The sequence below is a fragment of the Doryrhamphus excisus genome, linkage group LG16 (assembly GCF_037039965.1).
Source record: "Doryrhamphus excisus strain RoL-2023G ecotype Guam linkage group LG16, RoL_Dexc_Guam_v1.1, whole genome shotgun sequence".
In the NCBI taxonomy this organism is placed as follows: Eukaryota; Metazoa; Chordata; class Actinopteri; order Syngnathiformes; family Syngnathidae; genus Doryrhamphus; species Doryrhamphus excisus.
The window spans coordinates 10331838-10352037 of NC_136372.1; the positions used below are offsets into that span (position 1 = coordinate 10331838).

General features: G+C 39.7%; 1 protein-coding gene across 10 annotated transcripts in view; it reads right to left on the minus strand.

Annotated features, from left to right (window-relative positions):
• rbfox1 (RNA binding fox-1 homolog 1) overlaps nucleotides 1–20200 on the minus strand; it is a 197051-nt gene that overhangs the window by 64054 nt on the left and 112797 nt on the right. Inside the window, exon 1 of one of the 10 annotated variants that reach the window (XM_058049651.2) lies at nucleotides 10847–10867. The exons of the other annotated variants lie outside the window; for them this stretch is intronic. The gene's annotated coding sequence lies outside the window, so the exon portion shown is untranslated. Of the gene's footprint in view, nucleotides 1–10846; nucleotides 10868–20200 lie in introns of those variants that run through there. 10 annotated transcript variants of the gene reach the window in all.

Sequence of the window (20200 nt, forward strand, 5' to 3'; positions counted from 1 at the left end):
AAATCCAAACTGAAAAGTCCGATCTGTTATGTGGAACACGACAGCTTAAACATTAAACTAAGCGGAATCCGCCATGTTTTTACAACATTTGTTAACTTGCCAAATAGCATAAGTTCTGTTGTCAGGATCAGTGTTTCCATGTTGTTGCAGCCGGAATACATTTAACTTGAATACCCCCCCCCCCCCCCCAAAAAAAAAGCTGTTTGTGAAAGCATTAATTGTGCCATCTGTTGCCTGATAGAAAACAGAGTACCACACACAGAAAGTGTCACCAATGCTGCTAAATCACCCCATTTTAATTACCATTTTGGTTACATTTAATGACATGGCAACACAGAGTACCTAAATCCATTCACAGAATAGACTCTAAATCAACGTATTATCCAAGTTGTTAAAAACATACGTATGCTATGGTTGTTTTACTGAATAATAATTTTGATTTAAATTAAGCCTGGAACTTTCTAGACCAGGTGACTAGACCGCAGTATTAATGAAATGCGGAGGGACTTAGATTAAGCCTTAGACAGATTTGATTTAAATTGCTTGGGACATGCCGCAAACTTATTAAAGCAACAATGCCCTAAATAAGACCACAAACTTGTGTGTTTACTTCACAATAAAAATACAATGGATGTCAGCTGGATATAGAAATATAAATTGTAGCGGGATTGAAATGTAATAGGTCTTACACACACTCAGAGTATTATTACAGACAAAGACACCCAACTGGCTTTCTCTCTGTAGTTTACATGTGAACAGCCAATGACTTTTACTTGGATGATTTGAGGGCTTTTACCTTTTCAAGTAAGTCACCACTTAATTCCTTACACGAAACTGTAATGAAGATATTGCATCGGTGGTTCTTGGAGTGTTGATATGACATAATTCCTGCACCGTTGTGACAATATTTGTATAATCAAATGAATTGCTGTTACATGCCGTAATGGGTGGGGCTGTTTCTTTGTGTTGTCTTTTTCAAGAAACGTGAAACAACTGCAGGGTGCAGCGCAGCTGAGGCTGATTACCCAATTAGGCGGAGCAGACAAAGAAGGAAGAAGGCAGAAAGAAGGCAGGTGGTGGGGGGGTATGTGGACCTTTCTGCAGTTTGCAGCATCCCGCTGTGTATTCTTGGTTTGAGAGTAATCTTTTCTAAATTTTTAGCATTGGTGCTACCTTGTGTCCGGCTTGTGTATTTGCCGCCAAAGTCCACTGTTAAGTGTTTTGTGTTTTTACTCTTCATGCTGTGTTTTTACCCACTTTGGTTTTGTAGGGATTATTTTCTGTTTCTGTTTACTTCTAGCCTGTCTGTACATTCATTCCCCACAAGGCTTTCTGGTTTAGTTATTTTACTAGTCCATTGAGGCATAAATTTATAGTATTGGTATTGGTAATGGTGTTTTCCGCACTATAAGGCACAATTAAGTTCTTAAGTTCCACAATCTGTGAAAATGTTGTTGTGCTACTTTACTGAGCACTCTACTTGATTGACTGTCAGACCATTTCCTGCTGTAATACGTTCAGCACACACGCTTGACCTCCGCCACACCTCCGGTAGGTATACTACTGGAATGCTGCAAAACAACATTGTGCCCATTGCTGAACAGCCACCTGACAACGAAACTGACTCCGACAAGGATGAGAGGGAACCCGGCATGTTTGATGCCGAAATTGCCCAGCTGTTCAATTCAATTCAGAAGATGAGGATGGATTTGTGGGAGAAGAATCATGAAAAAAATATGGTGAGTGTATTGTTAAATAGTAAAATGAAGTTCAGGTTCGATTCCCCCCTCGGGCATACGTTACTAATAATGTTTAAGTGACATTGGCCAACACAACTGATTCTGAAGGCCGTGGGCCTATTACCATGAGCTTCACTGACCGACCAATGAACGGAAGGGTAGATTTCCAGTATCCTCTGGCAGGTAAACACGGAGGAAATAATACTTGCTGTGTCAGATTTCCCAGACTTATGTGAAATTTCCACAAAAAAAAAAAGAAAACATGGGAACATGTTGGTGCCAGCGTAAACATATCAGGTAACTTTAGATGAATTTACAGACATTTTTGTAAGTTTTGTAAGCCCAAAATTCCCTCCAAAACTGATCCAATCAAAACTGTGGGAGATTCGCAATTCGCTCTGGATGTGAGCACGTTGCAACAACTGGCAAAATTAAGCAAGATTTAAACTTGTAAAAGTTTTTAAGATGTTTTAAGCTGATGTTTGTACCTAAAATGAGAATCATATTCTCTCTTCTGGATAAGAACGTATGTTTTTTTTTTAATATTTATTTCAAAATATCACTGTTCTATTTACAGGGTGTCTAAAATATATCCTTCAAAGACATATTAAACCCTTTCAGCAATTTTTCCAAGGTCTTTTTTTGTGTGTAAATAAAGACAACCACATAAATGGACATCAGTAGTTTACGGTTTACCTCATGCGCAGTACACAGATTTTAGAACATTCAGATACATATACATTCAATTTTTTGTCTGATTTCAACTAAACCCATACACATGCAGCCCGTCGATGTCAACAGGATTTCCAATGCTATTTTTAAACTAGTTATTGAGCTGCATCACAAACAAACACTACCATTTCAAGGACTTGCACTACATTGTTGTTAGCATGACAGCCGACAAGCCCTTCTCACTTTTCCCATTCTTCGATGAGCCTTGCCGGGCAGGGCGAGTTGGCTCCACTCCCCTGGTTCTCCTCGCTGACGTCTAATGTCACCGGTGGCATTCACTCATCAGCTTGTGCATTAATTTATTGACTTCTTCTGACTTGTCTTTATTTTGTGCATGAATGTCCCGTAGGCTGGGTGTCATTTTTATCAAGAAAGTCCCCCATCAACTGTCTTTCTCATGAAAAATGACAGAAAGACAATTGGAATTGGGCCATTTATTTAAAGCAGAACAACACAGAGGAGTGTAATAACCAAAACTTATTATTAAATTATCTTTTAAAATGTGTATGTATGTGTGTTTGCAAGCAAGTATGTAGAACAGAAGGACGCAGCCTGATGGAATGCATTCATCTACATTTAAGAATAACAGCACTGCAATACGTAGATTGCAGAATATGAAGATCTGGAGTGAACATACTCAATATGGAGTCAGATGCTAACTTATTTCCAATATTACTCACTGTTATTTCCAATATTACGAACAACTACTTATTACAATCAGTATTGGGATCTTCCCTTTTAATAAAAGCATGTTTACAAACGTCTCCGTCTCTCAGAAATTTGCTGAAACTACAACTTAACAGCATTAATACTGTGCCGCTCATAACTTTTGTGTGTACGAGGTAATTCTTCACTTAGCAAGTAACAATGGAGCTCACGAGAAATTTACACTGTTTCTCACCATGTCTTAAAGTACTAAAACATCACACAGCAATGCAATCGGTAGATAACAATAGACAAGGCACTACCAATGAATAATGCAGAATAATAAACAACTATTTGAGCTGTAAACATATATCTTATTAGCCATTTACAACAACATTACTGCAACGCACGTTAGGAAACAGGAAGAGAGTGCACTTCGAGGGCTGAGTGCAAGTACACTCATGCAAGTGCATCTGAGAAGATCAAATACATTGTTTTTGGTGCCTAACTGTTTCCCAAGTATGCTAGTGTGTGAATGTAAAAACAAGAAGAGCACAAAGTAGTGCCTTTAAAGGGGACCTTTTCCACTTTTCTGACCTACAAATGTAGTTAGAATGTTGTATTCTCGTGTTAAACGATGCAGAAGTGTCAGATAACGTATGTATTATGTATTTGGAAGTAAGCCCTGAAAGAAGTTTGGTATGGCTCAAAACGCTCGGTTTCAAAAGGCGTAGTAAAACTGCCCTATTGTGATGTCATAGAAGCACGACTTCCTTTTCTGGTTCATAGTCGGGAAGCAATTTCGGTGTGTGACCAATCACAGTGGAGTGGGCAGGCCTGGAGGCGGGCCGTGGGTGGAATAAATTAAAACAGACTATTTTAGCAGGAAGCACAAATCAAAGGAAATACCGCTGGAATAGGTGCATATTCTGGAAAATCTTTAATGTTTTCTGTGTGGGTTATTGTGTGTAGCTGCTCTGCAGGAGACCACAACTCAATACAAAGGGTTGAAAAATTAGCATAATGGGTCCCGTTAACTAAAAAAGAAAAAAAAAATATTTCCACAAGAAACACAAATGTTTTCTTATATAAAATATGTAATACATTAATTATATACTCGGAGATGGGTGGATTAGACAACAAAACAACTGTACACATTTAAGAGTATTGTTACTTTTGAACAATATATGTGATGTTACACGTATTTGTATCTGTTGGATATTCGAAATTGAGAGTTGGACAAAATCGGTACATTTGTTATCGCCATAAAAAAGCCATCCCTAGTCTCTGTAAACATGACCGAAGCCCTGCACATATGGCATGCATAAAGCACTTCAGCATATTGTGTTATCATTTCAAGAGATACCGCACAATTCCCACTGGATCCTATGAAAGAGCTGATGGAAATCTCATAAGGAAATTTACAGTTTTTCATCAAAGCGCACTGATTTGTAACTCGAATATATCAATATGTTAGATATCCCTCTTGCCCTGATGCATTTGACCATAAGTTGAACATACAAAATAACTGTGAAACTGGGTTGGAATTTTTTTGTGCACAGTGAGAGAGACTAGGCATTTATGTACAAATATCTGTCTACGTAATACTCATCAGGGTAAATGAATGTTATGCACACAAACACTCTCCAGCTATCCTCTTCCAGCTATAGTGTATTAGCACAGTCGGGCATCAAGAGGATTTCTGTGAGAGCACTGAGCCAGCAGCGTTAGCTCATTGCGGCCACAGCCCCGAAATCACACGGGAGTTGAAACGTTATGCAACGGAAGTGAAATGCACTCACTGCACACTTAACACCCACAGAAAATAGCAGGGTTCCCAAGCATTACGGGCAGGCTGTAAATAATGCAAGTCAAGGGAAGAACACAAACAGGCACACACAGTGAGTGCATGAGTGTGTTTTATCAGCAGAAAAAAAACACAATTTGGGAAAAAAACAACAGATTTGCTAGAACTACAACATAAAGCAGTCAAATACTGAAGACATTGCATCGAATGTATTATACAATTCTAAATATAGGTATCATTTGATGCATATTTACCATCTGCCTTGTTTCTATCCCCAGCCTTAACGTTTATTACACTAATCCTAAAAAAGTCAACTAATTACCAATGTTTGCCTACATAATTTGAAAGTCTAATTACAACCGCATGGTAAATAACACGGCTGCATATTAGAACTGTACAAATGACCTCCATGATTTCTGTGGGGCTGTTGTTTTTCTGAAGAGGCATATTTACATTGCAAATGTTATTATCACCTTGTCATCAATGTAAGCGAGCAGCCACACTTGGCCGAAAGACAGCAGCGAAAAGGACTCCCCGGCTGGTCCAATTAGCCGTCATTAAGTCCAGCATTTTCATACCACGCGTACACACACACAAGCAGACACTAATGGAAACAAGCAAAACATGATTACAGCTGTAAATATGGTTGCAACTCAATCAGGCAGAATTTGCAGTAGCCCCAGGCATTTAGAGATCCAAAGAGCCTCGGTTAACCTTCTGACCTATATCAACTTTGTTTGTGTTAAGAACAGATAATTTGGTTAGGAATATAAAACACAGTAGTACTTGATACAAAGTCTCCATACAGACAATATTATTTGCTTTCCATCTAATCTCCCGAGCACATAAAATTGTGCCTGACTGGGGGAAGTTTGCATGTTCTCCCCGTTTTCTCCGGGTACTCCGGTTTGCATGTGGTATGGTATGGTATGGTATGGTTTGTTACAGACAAGCTTAAAGGCATAGTTCGGATTTTTGGCATGAAATGGTATGATATCCCCATCAGCATTGTCATCAGCATACATCAACAATATTATCAAGTAGGGATGTTCTGATCAGGCTTTTAATGCTGCCGATACCAACCCTGTTCATCCATAAGTGAAATCTGCCGATGCTGATACCAATACCGATTACATGCTTGTAAATTTTGAAATGTACTACTGGCCATATAAATGTACTACTGGCATTTCTACAAAATGAAAATGGCCATCCATTAATTTTCTCTACTGCTTATCCTCACGAGGGTTGCGGGCATGCTGGAGCTTATCCTAGCTGTCTTCGAGCGGCGGGGTATACCCTGGACTGGTGGCCAGTCAATCACAGGGCACATATAGACAAACAACCATTCACACTCACATTCATACCTATGGACAATTTGGATGGCGACTCCAAATTGTCCATAGGTATGAATTAATGTGAGTTTAACCTAGCCAATTAACCTAGCATGTTTTTGGAATGTGGGAGGAAACCGGAGAAAACCCACGCACGCAAGGGGAGACCATGCAAATTCCACGCAGAGATGCCCAAGAGGGGAATCAAACCCGAGTCTCCTAGCTGTGTGATCTGCACACTAACCACTTGTCAACCGTGAAGCCTTGAAAATGGCTACAAATTTTTTTTTAATTTAGCTTATAGCTTATATAGGATAGCTTATTTCAAGCCAATATGGTTGTTTTACCAGAACATTACCAAAATGCTGGTATCCACAACTCGTGTTTTTTACAATGCATTGATTTCTAGTCTTCTCACACTATTATCTGAAAACCTGAATGAAATGCAGATTTGCTTGCTTCTGCTGGGCCCCTCCAGCTGCATCCGCTGCTTTCTTAACCGCGCTTGCAGCAGTCGGCTGCATCAGTATCAGGTGTGGTCATCATTTGCCTCAAATACCAAATGCACTGATCCAGAACATCCCAAACCTGCTCAATAGGTGACATGTTGGGTGGTTATGCTGATAATACTGGGATGTTCAGTTTCCAGAAATTGTGTACAGAGCCTTTGTGCACAGACAAATCACAATGCCGCAAATAAAGTTTATTTGCAAATAATTAGTGACGAAATAGACAGAAGACTAACGAAAATCTGGAAATTAAGAATGGCTGCTTGAGCAAACTGGATTTAGGATAAGGCACATTTATGCCGACCCCTCAATTCAACTTCTCTGTGTGCATGTAAATTGAAAAAGAGAGCGGAAAATTGAATTTCTCCTTGAGGAATATTAAATGATTCTTCTTCTTCTTCAGCAACCACTGAAAGAAGGACTCTGACAATTGATATTTTTTTCTGACCTAGAAATTCCCTTTGCCCCTTTATGCGGTTTCTAACACCATGCATAAAGTATGGAGGGACAAAAGCAGGTGGGGGCTTCGGGCCTTTGAAGCTACCACAGACTACACATCTTAGATCTGAGATTTTTTTTCTTTTGAAAGTTTCTTGGAGTTTCATCATTGAAAAAAAAACACTAATTAGTTGAAAACCCCAGTATTTTTTTTTGCAATATGACCCTAACTATTGAAGCAGTTTCTAATATATTCCATACATATTCTATTTATAAATAATGCCTCTCAGTCCAGTATATCCAGCATTGTTTATTGAGTGTTTCATGCCAGATTTATTGCTGCAGGGGTTTGAATGTGCACAGAGATCACTATGCCTCTTATGTTACTGAACTTTTGATCTTATTTCATACTGATTTGCTTTATATATTAAAGGCACCAAAGCCATGTGCATTTAAAGACATTTATAAGTACTGTTTAACATTTAATGATAATAAAAAAACATACTATCTTGCTGCAGAGGGAGCCATTGGCAAATATGATTGTATTGTTGCCCTGTGTGAAACCAGCTTTGGTTGGGGTGTTCCTCTACCTTGGAGAACACATGCTTGGATCTTGCACAATCCCCTCAGACTTGAGCTGTCCTATCTAGTCCTTGAGCATGAACTGATGAAGCCTGCTCAGATGAGAGCTGAAACATCTTCGAAGACACCCTGTACAATCCAGTTGCGATCGATTCAATGAATATCCGACCTTGATGTATGGTCATTCGTCACCAACTAATAGTGATTAGTTTTTAGACCTAAACATTTCTAGGCAAGGCGCTCATACAGTACCACAGGTTCAATATCCACATTGATACCTGACTAAGAATTAGCCAAGTTACACAACAAAACAGTAACTAGTATGATGAATGAAGCAGCTCGTGTTTGATCAAATGAAGCTGACACTGGATTGCTGGCACGGGTTCACCATGCTGTAAATGATTGAGTGTGTGCATGTGTATGTGTGTGCATGGTAATATTTGTCTCTGCTCTGGCTACATTATCCTTTCGTGAATATGTCACTACCCATTTTGTCTGACAGTGTTGAAGTGGGGTCATACACATCAACACACGCACACACGTGGGATTCTATTTTCATCGCTTCTATATCCTTATCTTCCAAAGCACACAGAATATTGTTTTGTATGGCTAAATCTGTATGATTAGACTCCAGTCTTTTATGAGGACATAAGGTTTGTTTCTACCATTTTCTTTTCAGTAAAAGATGACAAAGTTTCAGAAAAATATCAGTTCCCGACTAAAAGGGAGGGAAGAAAAATGTTTCTAGCATAACTTTCACTTTGATGCAAATATATTTTGCTTTTAAGACAGCTGAAATGTCTAAACAAATAAACCACATAGCCAGCAGCCAAAGGGGTTGTTTTACATCAAAATCATTTACTGACTATAATCTCATCAACTATTTTCAATTTTCACATTTGGAACCAAACTATTTGTGTACACACATAAGTGTGCGTGTGCATGCATTAAAATTTCCCTGCAATGTGCAACCTTCAGCACGCTACACTCCTCCACGCTTTCTCACTTCCTCCTTCCTGTGGTGTGTGATTCTTCATTGAAATAATGCATGCCAAGCTCTTATCAAATGCACTTCTGCCACCTTGTGCCCGTTTTTTATGGCTTAAAGGTGCTCAGAAATGTGCAAAGTTGCTTCATCACCTCTTGTTGCCTCTCGCACAAACCCCCCCATAAAAGACACATAAATGCATTGTTGGGATGAGGTCTTTGGGATTATAAAAACATATAAATGCGTCTTTGGTAATAAAAGAGTTAATATTTGTTAATAATATAATTCCATTAATTCTACTTCAACAAAGTCGCCTCAATTTTTGCACATTTTGCTATGTTGCAGCCCTATTCCAAAGTGGAATTAATTAATTCCCTAAAAGTCCCTAAAACCCATTTTTTTTAGCTTTACAAATGTATTACAAATAAAATATGCACCTGCATAAGTATTCACCCCCTTAGCCATGATGGCACAAACAGGGACCTCAGGTGCATCCTGTTTTCAAGGTTATTATGGGATGTTGAATTTTGAGGGGTCAAAAAATATTTATTGGATTTTGGACTATTGTACTAGACAATTATGTGGAATTGCTGATTGCTATAATTTCCAGTATATAGGCCACTACTTAGCTAGGAGATCCAGGTTCGATTCTGAAGGAACTGAGGCAAAGTTGCTGTTCATTCAGTCTCAACTTGCTTGTGGTCTGCAAAATAACATAACAGATACAGATAAGACTGGGGTATGCCCCATTCCCTGTGTCACTGTACAGGATAAGTGGCATAGATGATAGATGGATTGGGTCATTCTTGAAAGCAAAGCCTTCTTTAATTTCCAATATGTGACAATGATTGGTTATAGGTGTATGTGCCATCTTGGGAGATCACTACAGTTCTGACCAGCCAACTTAAATGCAGAGCACAACCGAAAAAATAAGCCTCTCAGCCTCTAACACGTGTTAACAACATGTATTTGATTATTTCACAAGAAGGAATGAATCACAAATTGATGTGACAGAAGTTTATTAATTTCTTTGGAAACTTGACTTTTTCTTGTCCTTTTATTTTTGTCAGTCACAACCATTAAATGAACTTAGCGGATTGCAACTAGGTAATATTTTGTTATACAGTGATCCATCGATGCATTCACCTTTTGCAGACTTGCTGTTTTGCGCAATGTTTTTTGTGCTTTTTTTTTACAGCGTTTGTGTATTGTATTGTGTTCTGCATCCTGATTGGCTATGGGAGAACCCATGTATTGTGTTCTACGTTCTAATTGGCTCAGGGACTGTAAACCACTGTCAGTCAATCTACTCCGCGTCTTCCTTTGCTGAAGTTGGAGGAAGAAAGTAAAATACATAGATATTGAGTATGTGGGGGAAATACGACGACAGGAGCAATATGTACAAACAAGGATATAAAAATGCTATAGTTGAGTGAAACAGCGCCATGATGATGAAGAGGCACAGTCAGAGGAGTGAAAAACGTGAGTCACTTAATCATTTCTTGTGTCCAGCTCGGTAGATTAATCATTAAAATTCAAATGAAGGTTTGAATTTTTTTGAGTGTTTAAAAAATCAGAGAATTGCGTAATGCCCGCCTGGCAAAAGTGTGTGGCGAGGAGGCATGTCTCTCACCCAGTCAACAGTTTGTTTCCAAGGTTTGGGGCACTATAAAGAAAAGTTCCATCTTTGGACAACCTTCTGTTGTTGTAGTGAGCAACTAGAGACAGAGTGTTCCTTTCAACTGGTACATTATGAACATTTGATTAGGAAAGTATTTACACACCAGGGAGTTCCAAGCAGCACCATATTTTATGTAGGGTAGCATTTGAGGGAACGTATCTTTCTTTTTATTGGCTAATCTAATTTTTGTCCTTTGTTCAATTGGATTATATATCGTAGCTTTATAAAATGAAGAGCTAAGTTAATCAGAAGTTAGTAAATCCCTTCTAGCATCCATCAATCAGCCACCAGATATTACCATGAAATCATCACTGAGTCAATAAATCATTTACTGGTTCTGCATTCTTTATAATAAACAGTGGGATTAGTTTGAGAGAAAATCATCAGGTCTTACCTTTTTTTATAAGGTCAATGGCATCCATGTCCAGCAGACAGAAAAATAAAAGATAATTAACTTAAATTGGTAGCTGATAACCATGGAAACCTTCAGTGCAAATCTATTATTGACATTCTTCTTTTATAATGTAAAAAAGGAAGAAACATAAACAGTATGTACATACACACACACACACACACACACACACATATATATATATATATATGTATATATATATATATATATATTTCACATGCAAATATATTGGAACACATATATTAGAACACATTAGAACACATAATATACATGTGATGCAGTGTGCATTGGTGCTAATCTAATGGACAAATAGTCTGTTCTGTATTTAAATAAGCATTTTACTACGATGTTGCTGAGGAAAAAAACAGGTATTGTGTTAGCATATGCACGCACAGCCACACACATGCATACGCACAGCCTCATGAGGCAGTGAGAAATTCCGCTTCAGGAAAATTATCTGTGTGTTGGCGTGTGTGTGTGTGTGTGTGTGTGTGTGCGCTGCTCCATTGCAAAAGTGCTTGCATCGGCAGGTTCACCCTGAGAGCCTCTCAAATCAAATGACCAAGAATAATGTGCAGAAAAATGCTGAGGTTGGCAAGACTACACATCCATACTTGCACACACATCTTTTCTGTTGGTTTTCCTTTTCCTTGTCTTTATTTTCTCAACTGTCTTTAATCCTTTCCCACCTATTAGTTTTTATCCTCTGTTCTTCCTTCTCACCTTCATCCGTCTTTCCAGTGGTTACAATATAATCCACACCTCTTTCTTAGATACCAGTTAAGTCAAAGATGAAATCTATCACTTCCCCTGGGTGTTTGTTCCAGAACAACACAATAATTGGGCAGAGGGTGACTATTTAGAGGACATTTCTGTATGAATAAGGCAAGGTTTAAAGCATATAGTATATTAGAAGAACTTTCCTATGCTTTAATATGCAAGATAATTGCAATACGAGGACATTCCATCAGGGTAGCATAGTACCATATACTGTATGTACTCACACAAATTACTTTGTGTGTGTGTGTGTGTGCTGGTCCTGGGCCAGTGACTAGCACAGCGCAGCATTGTGGATGCTGTATAACAAATAGGACCTGTCAGCCCAAGCGGGGGAGAGCGAGAGACAGCACAAATGATTGATTACTATAGTGTGTGTATGTGTGTGTGTGTGTGTGAGAGAGAGAGGGAGAATGTGTGGGGAGAGAGCAAGAGAGAGAGAGAGCGATATCTTGCACTAAGCAGAGGCGCTGATGTCAACACTTTGTCTCTCCAAGCTGAGAAAGAAAATGTGCACAAGTGTTTTTAGGATTCATTCCCATCTCATGCAGGATGCTGGATAGCCTCAGGTGGAGGTGGAAATCATCAGCGTGTGATGTTAAATTAGTGGGGAGCACTTCTGCCTCACAGGTGGTTCTTGGTTTGACTGTCAGCTCACACGTCTCCGTACGAGTTTGGTTGTTCTCCTCATTCTTTCGTGGGTTTACTCTGGGTACTCCCGTTTTTTAAAGCATGTTAGCAGACTCTAAATTGCCCACAGGTGTGAATGTGACTGTGAATGGTTGTCTACGATTGACTGGCGAGCAGTCCAGGATATTTCACACAAAGTCAGCTCGGATAAGCTCCTGCTCACGGTGTTAAGTGGTTAGCGTGTCGGCCACACTGCGAGGAGACCCGAGTTCGATTCCACCCTCGGCCATGTCTGTGAGGAGTTTGCATGTTCTCCCCGTGCATGCGTGGGTTTTATCCAGGGTTTTCGCTGGCTTCCTCCCACATTCCAAAAACATGCTAGGTTAATTGGCGACTCCAAATTGTCCATAGGTATGAATGTGAGTGTGAATGGTTGTTTGTCTATATGTGCTCTGTGATTGGCTGGCCACCAGTCCAGGGTGTACCCCGCCTCTCACCTGAAGACAGCTGGGATAGGTTCCAGCACCCCCGCGACCCTCGTGAGGTAGAAAATGAATGAATGAAAGAACGAGAGAAATTGTGTACAAATCTGAATGTGAACTGAAATGCTGTCCGAAAAATGTGGAATTATGGGGAAAAGTAGGATTTTTGGAATATTGAAAATGGTTATCCTGAATGCTTTGATGCTGGAATGCTTTGATTCAGTAAATATGGAAACAATGCCATGGGGCGTAGAGCAGCTCATCCACAAATTGGAGGGTTGGTGGTTCAAACCAAAAACACTAGATGAGCAAGACTGCCCAGTTAGCTGAAAGCACATAACAGAATGTAATACACAAAGGAGCGGAAAGTCCACCGCACATTAGTGTACAATGTATTTGCTTGCTTTGAGTGGAGTGGAAAACAATACTTTTCTGTGCATACACATAAAAGTAATGGAATAAGTATACATAGTGTACTATTGTGCTTTTTTCCCCACAGTTTACCATTATCAGCGTCGTTGGGCTGACCAGGACGTGACGATGTATGCCACATGTAACACAGAGCACATAGTGGATGGATGCTGCATCAAAATCTGTGTTAACAATGTTAACATACTTCACCTTGCACACGTATCATGGACATTACACCATAGTTCTGATTTTACATCAGTGTCACTTTCATTATTGTCTGATATTTGACAAAAATAGGAGGAAAAATACGTATTCTTACTATGTGTCAAGGCAGAGGTCAGCTCATTTGCATAGAGTTTTCCTTGATTCAGTTTTAATTACATCGTGCATGGACTACACTGCTTATGTTAACATTGTGTAACATTATGCATTTGGTGCACAATGATTCAGGCACTTCAGGAATAACAGCAGCTGACACTGTTCCACCTTTTTGCTATTATTTCTTTCATCATGTTTGTGATGTAATTTTGCATTAACTGATATAATTAATCTCTTTTTTTATCTCACCAAAATATTACCCTCATTGAGATATTTTCATTTAAATGCATGAAGTTATTGTGGCAGATCAAAACTTTAGCCACGTATACATGGACCCAATTATTCCAATTGCATTCGGTTTATTTGCTCAAACGGAAAGAATTGTACCTTTGTATACACCTCATTCCGAAAGAAAAGTACCAATCCGAATGACTATATAATCAAATTCACAGGTGTGGAATATTCCTTTCCCCAATCCGATTGAGGTATCTTGTACTCGCTCAATCGGAAAGTTCTTTGTGGTGTTTTTCTTCTTCTGTTGTTTATTTGTTGGTTGGCAAGCAGCTTTCTGTGTGCATACTGCCATGTGGAACAGAATCTAAACCCTTCTATACACCATTCACAAGTCATTTTTTTCTTTAAAAAGATTATACATATATACGTATATAAAACATGGTGCCATGTGATTGCCTGGCATCCAGGATGTACCTCGCCTCTCGCCCGAAGAGCTGGGATAGGCTCCAGCACTCCCGCAACCCTCATGAGGATAAGCGGTAGAAAATGAATGAATGAATATATAAAACATGTCATGATTTTAAATAAAAAATGTTAGCAAGATTGAATTAGATCTTTTCCTGTTTAAATGCATACTCAGATATGACGTAACACGCAGGAGGCGAGCAATCGGCACTGGACTGCTGCGGAAACTGAATTTCAAGATTGGACGAAGACGGAGACTAAGTCCCAAATTGTGCCTGCAGCCTTCAGTTTTGACCATGGTCAAAAATAAAATGCAGACCAACATGTACTCATTTTTCACATTTTGCACACATTTCAACCCTTAATTATGCTTGTATGTTTTGATGGTTTCTCTCTATGTGTGTGCACTTGCAGTTTTGAGTTGCCAAAGCAATCACACAGGCAGAGGGTCATCCTCTCGGCCAATCAGAGCTCTCCATTTTAATACCTGCCTCCTGGAGATGCTACTCCTCCCCAGTGTCAACAATAAATACGATTGCTGCTGCTGCAGCATGTGCATCCATTTAAAGTTAAAATGAAGATGTTAACCTGACAATGTTGTTAACCACTCGCCCACTTAAGAGTACTGTAGAGCCCTGACAAATCAAACAGAGACTAAGTTTTATTAACAGCAACAGACGTGTTCAGTTCCCACACACAGTATGCTGCGTTTGGGCGAGCTGAGCACATGTGGTGTTGTTGTTGTGATTGAGGAAGACACGTGTACTCACAACACTTTCTCCTTGTCCACCAATAACATTCACAGGGAGGTACATTTGTAAGCAATGGAGAAAAACCGCCATGTTTGCCCGAATGCATTACAGAAAAAAGTCACGTGTTGCAAGTGTTATGTCATGCCGAGTGATGGTCTTGCCTCGTCACTTCCAGGTTGCCTTATCACTCATTCTGCACTGTTTACATTAAATTTATATATATATATGTTCATTCATTCATTTTCTACTGCTTTTCCTCACAAGGGTCGCGGGGGTGCTGGAGCCTATCCCAGCCGTCTTCGGGGTAAGGCGGGGTACACCCTAAACTGGTCGCCAGCCAATCACAGGGCACATATAGACAAACAACCATTCACACTCACATTCATACCTATGGACAATTTGGAGTATCCAATTAAGCTAGCATGTTTTTGGAATGTGGGAGGAAACCGGAGTACCCGGAGAAAACCCACGCATGCACGGGGAGAACATGCAAACTCCACACAGAGATGCCCGAGGGTGGAAATGAACCCTGGTCTCCTAGCTGTGAGGTCTGCGCGCTAACCCCTAGACCACCGTGCCGATATATATATATGTAATATATGTATTTATTTTTTCATTGCTCATGCACACACATGCATGTGTATGCTACATGTCAATAAGGCAATAACTTCATGTTCTTTTGTTAAATGAGGTTTAAAAAAATGTCACACATTTCTTATGACACAAGCCAAAAGGCTCTGTTGCTATAAATTCAGTCCAAAGTGAGGCACAGGGGCCATTTGTAGCACATGGATAGTTTTTTTCTTGACCCAATGCACATTGGAAAAGGCACAGTACAGAAAAAAGTACTAAAAAAGTTACATTAAAAACAATATTGTTTCTCACGATCAAATTGCCAGATAGACGTGGTTTCCCACTGAGGTCCATTGATCTCTGGTTATGGTAACACAGTTGGGCAAATCCTACTAAAATTTTAAGTTTTAATTTTCGTACAGCCTTGGTGGCTTGTATGAAGGATCATTGGACGTAGTTTGCAACACCTGTATTAACGCCTCGTCTTCCACTATGTTTATCGACCACATGGCAAGACGGTGCCGGTCGACTGCAGACCACTCCTCACCTTGCCCTCCCAACGACAATGGGTGCCTATCAGCTTATGCTAAACTAGCCCAAACACAATGACAGCCAATCAGTGTCCACTTCAGGTTGTGACTGATTGTTGTTTTTCACCACAAACAACTCAAGCAAAAGAAACCCTACAAATAAACACTGATTTAATTTAGCCTTTCACTATAGCCTTACAGCAAAATAGAAATAACAATAAACGTGTATTGACCCCACACCAGCTACAATATAGTTGTACATTGTTTCCTATTCTGTTTGAACACAGGTTATCCAGATTTATCCTGAAAAGTTTCTATCCGGATCAGAGTGATCCAATGCGACGCTGCTTTGAAAAACAAGTTGAAAAGTAAGATGGATAATTTGATCATGAATAGCAAAAACAAAATACTATATCAGGATCAATTTTATCTCGATTAAACCTTTTGAAAAACTGGGCTCTGAAGTAATCTTGCACTACACTGCATTTGTTTCGAATGCTGCTTCCTCCATCCCAGTTACTGCTCTTATGTCCTTGGGCACCCACCTTGCCTCCAGTGCAGCCCCCACTGGTGTATAGATGTGAGGGAATGCTTGGTGGTAGTGGCAGAGGCCGCTGGCACGAATTGGCAGCCATGTTTTCGTCAGGCTACCTCAGGGCAGCTGTGGCAACAGATGCGACTTACAGTGTATGACTGTGGAGTGAATGAATAATGGGTTCCCGGTGTAAAGCTCTGTAGGTCTGTAAATAATTGATTGGCTATCTAGGGATGAGCCGGATACTCGTTAAAAATGGGTATTCGTTGTGGGTAATGCATTTTTGCCGATTACGAGTATGAAACGAGTACAGCTGCCAATTATTCGTATCCGTAAGGGAAATCGTTATTGTGTTTGTATATGGTTCTGTAGTTGTTGTAGTTTTTTTGTTTTTTGGGGGTAATGTATTCACTGTTCACTCTTCACGCTCTGTGATTGGCCAGTCACCACAGTGACCATTTTATGCATTGTAACAGGAACTGGAATTCCGGCACTACTTGCATGTAAACCGTGCAATCTTCATGAGAGGCTTGTTGCCGAAGCGCACCTCAACTGAGTGTGTGTGCACCTTATAAACCAGGGAGTTATGTTATCCAAGTGTTATCCATTTGTGGACCACATTTTATATGGGCCTGTGAACGGCACAGTGTAGAAAAAGTAGCTAAGAAATAAATGCAAGTTGTAGAAGAGTTGATACTAAAAACTAATGAGTCTGACGGATCACTTACATACATACACAGTACAAAGATAGCTGAATAACAATGAATAAAGCAACTCATCAATCCATTTTAATTCCAGACTCAAAATAGTATGTAAGTCACGCCTATTTCCGGTTAACCACCCCCACTTCCGGTTCATGCCCAGCCATTTTTTATGGAAATTACACCCACTCCCAGTTTATGACCCACCCATTCTGAGTACAGATACGAATACATACAGATATTTTTCATTACTTTTTGGAATGTTAAAAAACCCTGAATGTTTTGGTGTTGGAATGGTTTGAATTGGTTGAGAAATTTGGACATATAAGGAATTCTTATTCAAATTAGTGATATTGAACATTTCAGGGGCTGTGTGGAGTTTGCACGTTTCCTCCCACATTCCCAAAACATGCCTCAGTTAATTGGCAACTCCAAACTGTCCATAGGCATGAATGTGAGTGTGAATGGTTGTTTGTCTATATGTGCCCTGTGATTGGCTGGCGACCAGTCCAGGGTGTACCCCGCCTTTCGCCCAAAGACAGCTGGGATAAGCTCCAGCACCCCCACAATCTTCATGAGGATAAGCGGTAGAAAATGAATGAATGAATGAATGATTGGACATTTCAGAGAATTGTTTTCGGAATGTGGAAAATAGCTTGAATGTTTTGAATCAGCTGAAGGCGTGAATGTGGGAATAGACTGATCATAGATGTAAAAAACTGTTATGTCCCGAATGTCCTGAATGACTGGAATATGCTCATGTTGGAATGGCTTAAATCAGTTGAGAAATGTTGACCCTATTATACTTTTTCCACTTTCCTGACCATGTTGTTACAATGTGGTATTTTCCTGCTCAACAATGCCAAAGCATCAGAAAATGATGTTTGTGCATTTGGAAGTCAGCCCTGAACACTGTCTCACAGAGTTTATTTTCTAGTTCTGCTGACGTCAATGCAAATCTGGACTTCCTTATATGGGCTGCAGATTCCCTGCAACGTATCTGGAAGTCCTCGGGAGCGCTTGGGAGTGTGACCAATCACAGCGAAGTGGGCATACCTAGAAGTAGTAGGAAGTCCATGGACACACTGTAGAAAGAGGTGGATAATCTGAAAGATTTAGAAAGTTTTCTGCGCTGGTTATTGTTTGTAGCTGCTCTATAGGAGTCCACAACTCAATACACAGCTCCAAAAATCATAATTGTTTCCCTTTAAGTTCATTTTTCATGGGGATGTTGTGGAAAATGTGACATTTTTATCTGAATGTGCTAATAGGGGTGGAATTCATTTTATGCTCCTCAGCATTCACACAAGAAATACAACATATTGTATGTTCTACAAGGAGCTCATCATCAGCGGTGACTACTAATTTATTCTTATGGGTTAATAATAACAATTTCCCCTTGACGGAAGCAAAAATGAAAATGTTTGAGTCAGCAAATCGTATGTGTGCATGTATGTGTCGATTAATCTATGGACCAGGAGGGCCTGGCTTTGTACACTGCAATTAATCAGGCTGCAGAGTAAATGAGTGCACACATTACACAACATTGCGCACACACCCACAGTATTTAGACTCACACACACCCAGCAGTCGGGAGAAAATCAATCAGTGACAGAAAGAGTCTAAGTCCATCAGTCTCTCTCTTATTGTGTTTGTTTATCTCTGTATGTCTCTCGCTCTGCGCTCACTGTGATAAGTGGGTTAAGCTCCTTTGGGTTAATTAGACTGTTTCAGATGTGACTAATTTGCTCAACGCTAGCCCCACAATATGCTAAATGACCTGCATACATGCACACCAACTTGCAGATTGGCCTTTACCTCCTCAGACACACAGATATTTGAATTATTAAGTAGTAAATCTCAATAAAGTGGAACCCCGTTTGGCATCATCAACTTGTTCCAGAAGGGAACCAAAATGGGCCCAAACCGAATCAATTTTTCCTCATAAGAAATAATGTAAATCCAATGAATCTGTTCAGAAAAACACATTTTCATACAACTGTAAAAAGTACAACTACAGAATACACAGTAGTTTTGCTTTTAAAGAAACAAGGCCCACTGACATAGATTTATACACATTGAGTACACATGTCACACATTGTACATGAATGTTCAGACAGGTGACACATTTCAATGTCTACTATAATCATAAAATGCAAATTTACATTTACCAAATTCATTATTGTGTGACACACACATCTGTCGAATAAATTATCTCTGCAAATCAAACATCTTTGGTATGACAGGAGACGAGTGATCCCTAATGAAAATTGGAAATGGGTGAGTGCAGGACTTGATTAAACTGTATGGCAGGGGTGACCAAGGTATGGCCCGGGGCTCATTTGTGGGCCACAGCTTAAAAAAAAACCCAAAAATATTGGCTCTAAATGTACATGATAGGTAATTGGTAGGTTTATTTTGGTCAGTATATTTTATCACAAAATGCAGGCTGGGGGATCTTGATTGGCGGAGTGGCATGAGAGGCAGGGAGGACTTTCACCATTTGTCATTCACTAATTTGTCATTCTCATCATGCACTTTGACTCTTGAATACGCTTGTATGCTTCATTGCTCTGGTTTCAGTTTCGAGTTCAGTCTGTACCGTACAGATAAGTAAATACATATCAGTTTCTTAATAGTAAATAACTATAGAAAATAACCGAGAATCACTGATTGAGGGTGAGAAACCAAAAATGTTAAGGCCAAAATGAAAACAATGACATAATAAGGACAAGATCCAATTAATATCAAAGAAAGAAGGAAGTTGTGAGAGGGCATCAAGCATGACCGTAACATGATCAAATTTACATTTTGTTATTTCAGCATATTTGGCAGGTAATAGATGTGTGTGTGTGAGTGTGGGTGTGTGGGAGTGAGAGACACGGGAGGGAAGATAAGGTATAGACAGATAATGGGTGTAAAAAAGGA